General features: G+C 42.2%; 1 long non-coding RNA gene across 1 annotated transcript in view; it reads right to left on the bottom strand.

Annotated features, from left to right (window-relative positions):
• LOC132656632 (uncharacterized) overlaps positions 1 to 4,841 on the bottom strand; it is a 37,805-nt gene extending 32,964 nt beyond the window's left edge. Inside the window, exon 1 of the long non-coding RNA XR_009594349.1 lies at positions 4,752 to 4,841. This is a non-coding gene — a long non-coding RNA (uncharacterized LOC132656632). The remainder of the gene's footprint in view (positions 1 to 4,751) is intronic.
• Positions 4,842 to 12,423: the final 7,582 nt, after the last annotated feature.

Here is a 12,423-nt window from a genome sequence, read left to right as displayed (position 1 = left end):
AGGATGTTAATGTTGGTCTGAATTACCAATGGTTCATCAGAATTTTGGCTGAATATATTGCCATCTCTTCTTAGGAAAGCTCAGACAAGATATTATTCTTCCAAGATCTGCAAGGTTCTGGAATTTAGGACATTATGTTTTGGGTAGTTATCTTAGATTAATAAAGAATATGGATTTTTTTTTAATCTTCTGGTTTCTTAGTAGGCAACACAGCATGTTCTCCATACAAGTGCTCAAGCAAGCAGGGTACAGAACAGTCTTCAGAATAAGACTGATATTCATTTCATTTCTGTCTTGCTTCCTATTGGGGGAAGTGGTTTCCCTTTGTTTTCTCCTTGCTTCCTCTATACCATCCACGTCTCCTTCCTGAGAACCCTCACTGTGTTTTCTACAGTACTTGGTATCTAATTAAGTATTGTTGCTACAGGTGTCACCCATCAGTGACTTGGTGCTAGGATGGAGTCCATTGCCTTGAATCCCATACAGCTCCTTTCTGTCACACAGCATTTGGAAAAGGAAAGAGTCCATGTGGTTGAGTGGTACCACAGCAGTGTTTGTCTAAACCAGCTACAGTCTTCAGAATGGCTTCTGTTTCTGTCACATAGCCCTGCAAACACTGATCTGGGTCTGGCAAGTGGCCTGTGTCCTTCCTTTCTGAAGACAGAAATTTAGAGTAGCTCACACTGTCTGCCTGTGATGCACTGTGCAATGCTTTCCATGGGCTACCTGTGACATATTACGCTTGTCCAGAGCAGAGAAATCCCTAATGAAAATGTCCCAAGACACTGATGAGGGGGAAGGCTGCTAAAATTCCTCCCATCAATTTTAACTATATTGCTAATGTGTACTCTGTGTTATTTTTGGAAGTGATTTTCTTGCTTGCTCGTTGGTCTCTGGTTGCTCATCTAACTCTACCATAGCTCATAAGATGAAGACCAGTCTTCTTATCGAGACTTATTTTTCTTTCTTAAATCACAGCACAGAATTTATATACCATGCACTAAAGGACTACTAAAAAATACAGAACTGTTCTTTCTGCCTCATAAAGTTCAATAAATACTTGTTGGCAAACTGCCAAACCCAATCCAAGAAGAGAAGAAAAGCTAATTATGCCGTGATTCTTCTCTATAACAAATACAAAGTCACTCAGTTGTTAAATTTGAGTGGCTACCATGTCAGGCATAAGATTAGACACAGGGAAAGCAACAGTATACAAGACAAAATATTGTTATTGCAGGATAACAGACAGTTATCAAATAATTCTCTAAACACACAAACTCAGTGGTGACCAATATGCAAAATACTGTAAAATCCTTTACTGATGAGAATTGATTTGTTGACAGGGCAGGAAAGTTCCTTAAAAAAATAAACAAATTAAAAAAAAAAAGTCCTTAGAGCTTAGCTCAGAAAGATGAAAAGGAAGGCACTTATCTTTGTGTGTGTATGTGCAAGATAACAAGTGGGGCAGGCAGGTCACAGTTGTAGATGGCAGAGTTTGTAGCTGGTCTGGGGGTAATATTTCTCATCTGCTACTGTGCAGAGAATTTTCTAGTACCGTGAACACTTGACTGCTCAGTACTGATGAAGACTATGAGTTAGGCACCACTCAGCTTCTTCATGTTCAGTGAGGTATCTAACTATTGTCTTCACTGATAGGGCCTTACCACCAGTTTATGGAGAGCAACCAATAACACTGACGGGAGCTTGAAATGTCTCTGGGGATTCCATGGTGCCCTCTTCGCCAACACTCAACTGTTGTAAGCCGCTCTTGGCACGGAGGTTTCACTTGGTGGCGAGAAGATATTTAGTTGGGGATTTGTTGTCCTCATTATTTTGCGACTCCATGTTCACTTCTGTCATGTGTTACATATTTTAAGTAGTTTCTGTAGTTGTAGAAACTATTATGGCCCCTCAGATGGTCCTTAGTATTAGTTGTTCCTCTCCATAGTCACTCCTTTAGCTCCCTCTTCCATCCTCCTCCCCATTTAATCCTCCCGCTCCAGTCTCCTCAACCCCATCTCTTCATAACTATAGATTTTATCTCCCTTTCCTTGGTAGAACTTCCCCTCTCTTAGGCCCTTACTCAATACCTAAGTTCTGTGGTTATACAAAATGTAGTGTTTTGATGGAAGGACTAAACGCTCATAGATTAGAAGATTCCTTAATGCCTAGAATAGGGTTAGGTTTCAGTATTGAGAAATCAAAACCTGCGGGCACCAAGTAGTTCCCCTTCCAAGGTTTTGAGAACATAATAAAACAAAACAAAAAATGAAACACCTGAGTATGTGGCTCATGCCTGTCATCCCAGCACTCGGAAGGCTAAGGTAGGAGGATTGTCATGAAATTGAAACAGTGTGTTCCACAGCAAGTTTCAGAATGTCTGGTTAAAGAATAAGATGAGGTTCAAAAGAACACAGCAAGGAGTCCAGGTAAATGGAAGATTGGAAGCTGCTTCTCTATGAACTGGTGAAGGAGAATAGTAGGAGTAAAAACAGACTAAAAGAGAAAGAATGAGGCTAGAGAGATGACTCAGAGGTTAAGAGTACTTTATGCTCTTGCAGAGGACCCTCTTTTGGCTTTTGGCACCCACGTGGTATCTCACAGCCACCTTTAACTACTGTCCCAAGAGAATGCCCCCACCTTGAGCACCAGGCATGTACATGATGTACATACATATGTACAGGCCCTCATAGATATGCATAAAATTTAAAAAAATCCCTTAAAGAGATAATGGATGAATGATCTCTTTTCTTTTCAAAAGGGGGAACACTGTAACAGAAAACCGTGGAGAGAGAAATTAGGTGTGAAACAGAAATGAGAAGTAGCAGAGATGAGACTTACAGAATTCTCTGTGGGGAGAAGCGATCTGAAGTACTTGTGGCCTGGTGTCAGGCTGTGCCATGTGACCCATGGTAGTTTCCAGGGAGTGACATTCTGGGCCCTCCTCAGCATAGGCTCCATGCAAGCCTTTTTGGACACAGATACAGGCTCTGGGAGCACCAGAGGTGGGAAGAGGTGGCCAGAGCAATGCTGGTGACGGAAGATCAGCTGAACTGTGGCAACTGAAGCTGACATTACCCACTGCTGTCCCCAAGCGACTGTCCTAAGGATTATGTGGAAGAGAGTAGCTGAGCCCTCGCCTAGGCAAGCAGTGTGCTTCTCACCCTGCGCAAAAATCAGTTTGAAATTGTTCAAAGACCTTAATGTAAGACTTGAAACTTAGAAAATACTAGCTGGGCAGTGGTGGTGCGTGTCTTTAGTCCCAGCACTTTGAAGGTTGAGGCAGGCAGATCTCTGAGTTTGAGGTCAGCCTGGTCCACAGAGTAGTTCCAGGACAGCCAGGGATATGCATAGAAACTCTGTCTCAAAAAAAATCAGGAGAAAGAAACAGAGACAGAGAGACAGAGATAGACAGAGACAGAGAGAGGCAGAGAGACAGAGAGACAGAGACAGAAACAGAAACAGATAGAGACAGAGAAAGACAACTAAAATCCCTGTCTCGAAAAACCAGAAAAGGAAAGAGAGAGAGAGAGAGAGAGAGAGAGAGAGAGAGAGCGAGGGAGAGCGAGAGAGAGAGAGCGAACACCAGAAGATGACATAGAAGGACATTTCAAGGTATAGGTTCTGATAGTACAGAGAATAATCTCCAGAATCGACAGATGGATTACATGAAATTAAAAAGCTTCTGTCCAGCAAAGGAAGCAACTACCAGAGTAAGGAGAGAGCTTATAGAATGGAGAGAAAAATCTTTGCCAACTCTACACCAAACTAATTATTAATATCTAGACTATAGAAAGAATTGCGAATACTGAACACACGAAATTATCTAATAAACTGGCATGTGAGAATTGCCCACTCTAAAAAAATTAAATACAAATAAAAACATTTGACAAAATGTTTGACTACTTTCAGGTTCTGCGTTGCTCTATCCAGAAAGGCTAGTAAAAGAGAAAAATGACAGCACATCCTGGTAAGGAGTGAAGTGGGAGAAAACTGAGCACAGTGTTCATGGGAATAGAAACACATAAAGCCACCATAGATGTCAACATGTTGGTCCTTTGAATCACGAAAGTTAGCATGACTGTGTGACCTGGGCCACTCCTGGGGGCAGAGATCCATGGCCTTTGCTGAACTTTTCACAGTTGCTAGGAAATGGAACCAGTTTAGAGGAACAGAAAAGGCAAATATGGTTCTTACACACAACGGATTATTATTCAGCCATAAATGGAATCATGAGATCTTCTGGGAAATGGATGAAACTGGAGATAATTATGTTTACATGAAATAAACCAGAGTCAGAAAGAAAAGTAGTATGCTTTTTTTTCTTTTTGTATGCCGAGTCTAGATTTAAGTGTGTGTGTGTGTGTGTGTGTGTGTGTGTGTGTAGTACTTGAGAGTAGAATTTGGATACAGACTAAGAGGGAGGAAGAAGAGATAGTGAAAGGCTAGGAGTGTGGGGAGAGAGTAATGTAATACGTGTGACATGAAAACAGAAGGGTTACATTTGGAGGGTGAAAGAGACTAGCACGGGGAAGGCCACAAAGATACAGTGGGCAATGGGTGACGTGGGTTTCTAAGGACAAAGCATAATGATGCACATGTATGAAAATGCCATAATGAAATGCATTACTTTGTATATGCCAACTTAAAAGATTAATTTTAAAAACGTAATTATCGTAATTATTCTCACAGTGTTACTAATTCTCTAAGTTGTCTTTAATGGAAAATATCAATGCAGAGTTCTGACTTACTGTGAACTCTCTGGAGTCTGTCACCAATTGGGAAATGGTTTCCATGGCACAGTTTCTCTCTTTGAGGTGGTGTGAACACAGGATTCTCACTGCAGCTCCAGCAATCCCAGTGATTGCTCATCCTTAAGCAGCATTTCAAATAGAATACACGGTTCTTTTGTGTTGAAAATGCTGATTGGGCAGAAGAAGAAGAAAACAGGAAACAACCTAGGAACCTGCCACAGAGGGCCTCTGAAAGGCTCTACCCTGCAGATTATCAAAGCAGACGCTGAGACTTATGGCCAACTGTTGGGCAACGTGCAGGGAATCTTATGTAAGAAGTGGGAAATAGTAAGATCTGGAGAGGACAGGAACCCCACAAGGAGAGCAACAGAACCAGAAAATTTGAACACAGGGGTCTTCTCAGAGACTCATACTCCAACCAAGTACCAGGTATGGAGATAACCTAGAACCCCGCACAGATGTAGTCCATGGCAGTTCAGTGTCCAAGTGGGTTACATAGTAATGAGAAGAGGGACTGCCTCTGACATAATCTGATTGGCCTGTTCTTTGATTACCTCCCCCTGAGGGGAGAGCAGCCTTACCAGGCCACAAAAGATGACAATGCAGCCATTCCTGATGTGATCTGATAGACTAAGATCAGAAGGAAGGAGAGGAGGACCTTCCCTATCAGTGGACTTGGGGAGGGGCATGCGTGAAGAAGGGGGAGGGAGGGTGGGATCAGGAGGGGAGGAGGGAGGGCCTTATGGGGGGATACAAAGTGAATAAACTGTAATTAATGAAAATAAATAAATTAAAAAAAAAAAGAAAATGCTGATTGGGTAGGCCTGAAACAGGTGATAAAAAACAAGGATGAAATGGTGGTAACCTAAAGCTCCTGAGGCTGCAGATGAAAAATATTCTTCATTAGCTTGTTCAAGTACGGACTTGAACTCATTGTGTGGATGTTGACAAATATGAAGAGATATTTCAAATTTGATCCATCCTGCCCACGCATGTGCATGAGATAGTTGTGCTGTAATGAAATTTGAAGTGCTCAGTTTTTGAAAAGTGAAAATAAAAGCAAGATGAACCAAGGCATCATCTGTGATGTGAAGTCTTCAGGTGCCTTTTCCATGCCCAAGTGTCTTAGGTTTCAACAGTGGTAAATGTTTATCAGAATGACCACTTATTTAAGTATGAAAATCCCTTGAACTACAAGGTTTCCAGTGTTTATTTTCACATCACATCTAAGGCCAACAGTTCCTCTACTCATTGCCACATTGCCCAGGCCTCAAGTCTTGGTCCCATGGCATGAAAGCATTGCTGGACTACTCTTAGCAATTTTCTGTCTTCTTTACAGAACCTGGGGAAGTCTCTGTTTATGTCTGTTCAGGGGCGTTCCATGGCAGGCTGGCTGTCACTGGCCACTAGGATTTAGGGAAAAGGTGAATAATATAAAGAGAGCTTTGTTTTGCATGTACCACTCTGGCACCATTGTGTAGACAAGCTCAGCAGGCGGCCTGCAGGAGATAATGAGGCCAATGGGAGGTGGTGGTTTAGACTAGTGTAGAGATGAAAGCCATCATGCCAAGCGGGTAGAGCCAGGGAGTATTTAAGAAATAAATATAGACAGGGCTACGTGGTAGCTACAGATGAGAGCCTGGGGTTATGAGCCACACCACTGGATGAATCCTTAAGATGACAGAGAACTCATAGCAGTGCCATTCTCTGAGAGAAGAAACCAGAGAAGAGGACTAGATCAGATGCTGGGTAAAGCAATGGCCATGAAAAGAAGACATTCTATGTACTAGAGATGGAAATCAAGGCCATCGACAGGCTAAGTCAGATGCTCTACTACTGAGCTATACCCCTAGCATTCCAAAATCTTTTAAGGTTCAATGGTCTCCATTCTCAGGAGGAGCTGTGAGAATTATACCATAGGTGGAGAGAAATGTGTGGGAATGGAATGAGAAACAAAGTGGGAAAACCTATGAGCAAAAGTGTAGCTTCAGTGGAAGCCGTGGGTCATTTTTATGGTCCATCTGGCTTCACTAAGACTGGAGAACAAGACATTTAAAGATTCTGCCGATAAATGCGAAAGAGGTAATAAGATCGAAAGAACTTCCCAACTGTTCATCCTTGACCAATTAAAGTCGTTTGCTCAGAGGTCAAAGGCAGGCACAGAAACTGGCTGGCTTTATGGACCACAGTGGTGTTCAAAGGCCTGGCTTCCAGAACAATAGCACTAGACATAGTCAGCAAAGGTTCCTTTTATGAGAGCACACCAGATTCCCCCAGCATCTCTGGAAGAATTCCATTCTGAAACTTCGGTTACACTAACTTCATTCCAAACAGGCCAATAGGCTGTGTAGACTTGATGTGGTATATTTTTAAGGCATGCACTTCATGGTGGTTTTGGAGGGTCATTAGCTTAAGCTAGTGAAGAAGTGGACTTCCAGGCTTACCCAGTTGGATGTTTCCTGATAAGCCCAGGGATTCAAGGAGTGATGATGGAGCCTAAGAGGGTAAGTTACAGATGGCAAAAAACAAGTATCAAGGGGATTTGGGAGGAATAGTCAAGAGAATGGATGACAGAATTCCAGCTTCATGAGTGTGGGTCAGAGAGCATATGGATTAGCAACAACACAGACTTTAGGGGTCTACACTGCTTAAAAGTCAGTATGCTACAACTATGTAAGAATATTCAGTCTTGGGTTCCATTTATGAAGTAATGTAGTGTCCACAAAGCAAAGGTGGGTGTTCTACTCTGGTGAGATACCATATAACCCAGCCACTGTATCGGTTTCTGAAGGACAGCTGAACAGGACCTGGCTTAGATGAGTTATGTCTAGGCTGTCAACACAAGGGGATCCAGTGACATAGCAGTGTAATGCTGCATTGTTCGTTTTCATTTGTCTGCTCTTCTGTGTTACAGTCCCACAGAATATGCTAGCCCGACACGAAGCTTTATTCCACGAAGCCATCCAGGAAATCAAATTCTTTTCATACTCATTCTGTCACCATCCACCCAAGAACTGTCATCAACCACAGGGTTGAAATAAGCACCAGTATGCCCAGGTTACAGTTGAACTGACACAGGAAGGGAAGGCAAAGGACATACTTTTGCCTTTTGATACTGGTCACTCAGCATTCATGCTCACGTATCACCGAAGTGGGATGCAGGGAGGCAGTTTAGCTACTGTCAGTATGCAACTATAGTTCCATTTAAAAGAAGAAGAGGAAGAAGGAAAAAGAAGAAGATGAAGAAGACGAAGACAAAGGAGAAGAAGAAGAAGAAAAGAAGAAGAAGAAGAAGAAAGCCATGACTGATTTTGTGTGCTTGTAATTTCAGCTACTCAGGAGGCTAAGGCAGGGAGATCACAAGTTCAAAGCCAGCCTGGACAACTTAGTAAGACCCTGTCTCAAACATAAAAGGTAAAATAAAAGGCTTTTTATGTATCTAAGTGGTAGAGTGTTTGCCTAGCATGAGCTAGGCACCAGGTTCCTTAAAAACAAAAGGAAATGGGAAATAGAATGGAGGATTTGGGTGGCCAGGGCTAAATCTTATACAGTTGTTAGGAGAAACACCAATCAGACAGAGAAAGAATGGTACAAGAAGAAAACAGTTTTTTGTGAGATGCTTGGGCTAGTCATAGGTGACTACCAAATCAAGGCAGACCAACAGGTAACGGACTTTCTAGATGACCAGAAAATAAGAGAGCTTCAGGTTGGAGACAAAAACTCCCTGTTATTCCCAAAGCTATAATTCCTTTAGATTTCTTACGAGATGTTGAATTTGAAAATTTCTGATTGGCTAAGTTAGGTTCCTGGTGCTCCCTCCCAGGGGAACGTCTCCAGTAGATTTTGTGCTTCTGTCTCAACTTGTTTTTCTAGCTGATGGGGTAAGAGAAGGAAATCCCAACACTTTCTAGGTGACTGCTGTGAACAGATGCTTTCAGCTCTCCTGCAAGGCCTGTGCTGTTCACATGGCCTGGCTGTCTAAACACCTAGCCACTGGATGCCATCGTTGGAACTGCATGTATCATGGGCATAATGGCTAGCCACGTTTCCACTATGGTACTACTGTCTCCCAGGAAGAAGTCCAAACTAAGTCAAATGTCTCTCCCTGCTTCCCCCATCTTGCACCCTTCTTCTCCACATCTTTTATTTTAACAGGGTTGGTTCCTTGGTTGGGACTGGCAGTTATGCAAGGTTTAGCACAATAGCAAGATAGGATCATGTTCACATCCCTTTTGAGCTTTTTTTTTCCTGGTTCAGATGACTGATTTGTCACTTGTGCTTTTTCTGGCCCCAAGGCACAGCCGTTCACCGATCTTGAAGTTTCTGCCTGTCTCTCAAGTCTCCCTGTGGAAGGCAGGCTTCTCCTGTGACCCTCTTCCGTACACCACCAAGTCGATGAGTCACTTTCTTCTATCACCTGCCAGCCTGCTGCCCGAGCTTCTGCCTCCCTAGCTCCGAGTGTTGTCGAAGGGTAAGGCTTAATTTGAAATTAATTCTTCATCTCCTGTGCCCTGAAACGGATGTCAGAAATGAATTAATCACTGCTGAAGCTTCCGCCATAGAAACTACACCCACATTCTCTCCAAACAGAGGATGAGTCAGAAAGAGCACCTTTTCGGTCTCCTTAGTAACTGGCCTCTCCGATTTCCCTCCTGTATTTGCAGGCAGGGGAGCAAGGCAAATGGACTGGGGGAGGGAAATGGCTCGCAGCATGCGGAACGTGCTCTGGGCAGCATGTCACCTGTAATGCTGTTTGCCAGCCATCTCCTGCTTCACATACTGGCTCTGTGTCTCTGTTGTAACTGGAGCATTGATTCAACCCCAAGCCAAGTGTAGGGATAAGTCTGGAAAATTAATAATGGCCTCAGGAAGGCTTGGTGACACCCAACAGAAACTGACACTGGTGGATTCATTTCTGCCTTAGAAATGGTAGTAACCTTGACTTTAAGCTGGGCTTGCAATTAGAGGTTTACAGCCAGTACTGTCAAGACAGAGGTGGACAGAGTGGAAGAGAGATGTTCAATTAAGACACTTATCCACCTCTGTACCGCAGGCAATGATATTGTAAGAATCAGATTCATGCAGATAAGTTCTGTTTGATTTGCTTGCTTCATTCATAAGTACCCTCCCCCAACCATTTTCTGACAAATTAAAAGTTAAACCAATCAAAATCTAGAGACCCATGGTCCAGGAAGTTCTCAGCCACTAAAGAATGAGCAAACTGCTCCACTTTTCTATGTTTCCCTCTGGAAACTGGAGGACTCAACTAACTGATGTGCTCATCCAATGAGAAGTTTAGACTCCACGTCTTGGGATCATACTGCATTTTAAAGCACAAGCCAGCTAACTGACCATTTAAGTTTATTGGATCGGAGGCCATCTGAACAGAAAAGTTAATCTGTCTTCCCCTGCATTTTGCAAATGAGGTAAATAAAGGCGAAATTACTTGCCCCAAGATGACATATGCCTAAGAGTTTTTCTTCTTTTGTTTTTGACATAGAGTCTCATTGTGTGGCCCATCAGCCTTGAATTGTTGATCCTCCTGCTTTTGCCTCCCCAAAGTAGCTGCCTTAATATGATTCTTAATTTTTTCTTTTGCTCCCACTTTAGGTATTGCTTCAACCACAGTTTGTTTGTTTTTTTTAAATTATAGTTGTCATATTGTTTTATAAATTCAAGTCACTTGCTATCACATTAATGTTAAGACACTGTGAAAATATGACATGAAGAAACGTAATGTACCTGCAGGCATTAGTTCAATAGAGTAAAAACCTGCTCTGCTGTCATACGTCCTCACTCCAGAACTTGGGGTGCTGAGACACAGGGATCTTCAGACAGGGAGTAAGCCCACACCTCAGTAAAAGAAAAAGAAAAGGAAGCACGGAATCATAAAATAAAAATAAAATAGAGCACCAATAGTAGATTCAAGTACACAATTAAATATCTTTGTTTGATAATCAGAGGACCCCCCCAAAAAAAAACACAATGAAATTCTTCAAAATAAATATTGCTAAAATTATCCACAATGATGGGAAATATGGAAATCTGTGAAACAAATAAATCAAATTAATGATGTTCAGAAATTAGAACTGATGTTTCAAGATATCCTGCATAGGAATTCTAGGTTTTTAAATTTCCTTCCTTCCTTCCTTCCTTCCTTCCTTCCTTCCTTCCTTCCTTCCTTCCTTTTTTCTTTCTTTCTTCCTTTTTTTCTTTCAATAGATTCACTTTGTATCCCTGCCTCAGTCCCCTCCCTCGTCTCCTCCCAGTCCCATCTATCCTTCCTCTTCTCCCCCTATGCCCTTTCCCTAGTCCTTTGAGAGGGGAGGACCTCTTCCCCTCCTATCTGACCCTAGCCTAACAGGTCTTATCAAAGCTGGCTGCATCCTCTTCCTCTGTGGCCTGGGAAGGTTGCATCCCCCAGGGAGAGGTGATCAACCGCAGCTTTTTATTCCCTTCCTGTCCTTGTATAATTTCAAGGTAGATTTTAGATCAATAAATAATGCTTACTTACCGCAGATATCTATATTAATAGTTGAACTGTGAAGTGTATTATAATTATTATTTTATTCTGTTTACTTTTCCCAGAGTTAATAATTACCATGTTTTGTTTTTGCTTAATTTTTCTAGGAGTAACCACAAATTCTACCCAAATTCTTTGTAATTGTGTACATTTTGTATGCTTAAACACATTTACATGTAATGCTAATGTCATCTTTTTAAATATTCTGTTTTCTATTTTTAGTTACACTTACTGGTTTGTTTGTGAAAGTGCATGCTGTGTGTGTAGAGAAATTTTAACCCAGCAACATGACTGCTCTGGCAAGGGACCACATTTAAAGACCTTCCACGTCTATGTAATCTGGCTAGAATGCAGACACCCTCTGGATTACAGTATGATCTGGCTGGACTACAGACAGGCCCTTAGGACACATCTTTAAACCCAAGAAATGAAAGCAAAATTAGTTTATAGATGGAATCAGGCATGTTTTAAAGTGACAGCTAACCAAGCAGCAGACAAAGTGAAGAATCAGAGAAAGATCTGACAGAATGAGTCAGAGAAAGGATACACCCAACTCTCAATGAGAACAGGACAGGAAAGAGAGTTTAGTTTCATGCAATTGAGCTCATGTAGTCAGTGCAGTGCAGTTCATGGAGTTCAGAGGCCCTTTTTCCCAAGCAGAGCAATTCAGTGAGAAGCCGGCTTGAACCAGTCAGCTTGTTCAAGAGTCTTGAGCTAGACAGCTGAGTTGCACCAGTCAGCCAGAGTTTAGAAAGAACTGGAAAGGGTGAGCTTATTCAGCAGTAAGTTTTAGAGGCGGAAAACATTCTAGGCCTAGGTTAGCAAATGGGGGCTGAAAGCTGAAGCTTTCAAAGTCCAGTCTTACAGAAGATTAGATTGTAAGGAGGCTAGAAGCTTCCAGGCCTAGGCCTAGCAATAGAAAGAACAGAAATAGAAACACTCTGGGCTCGGCCCTAGCCATGTATTTGTAAAGCTTGGGTATGGCCCTCATCTCATCTCCTCATCTAAGGAAATGAAGGCAACATTTCTCTGTGTGTTTTGTAAAAGTCAAAGGAAAATTTGTGAGAGTTGTTTTCTTCTTCCACTATGTGGGTCCCCCAAATCAAATTCAGGTTCTCAGACATGGCAGCAAGCATCCTCATTAGC

The sequence above is a fragment of the Meriones unguiculatus genome, chromosome 9 (genome assembly GCF_030254825.1).
Source record: "Meriones unguiculatus strain TT.TT164.6M chromosome 9, Bangor_MerUng_6.1, whole genome shotgun sequence".
NCBI lineage: Eukaryota > Metazoa > Chordata > Mammalia > Rodentia > Muridae > Meriones > Meriones unguiculatus.
This window is presented reverse-complemented; position numbering and strand designations above follow the sequence as displayed.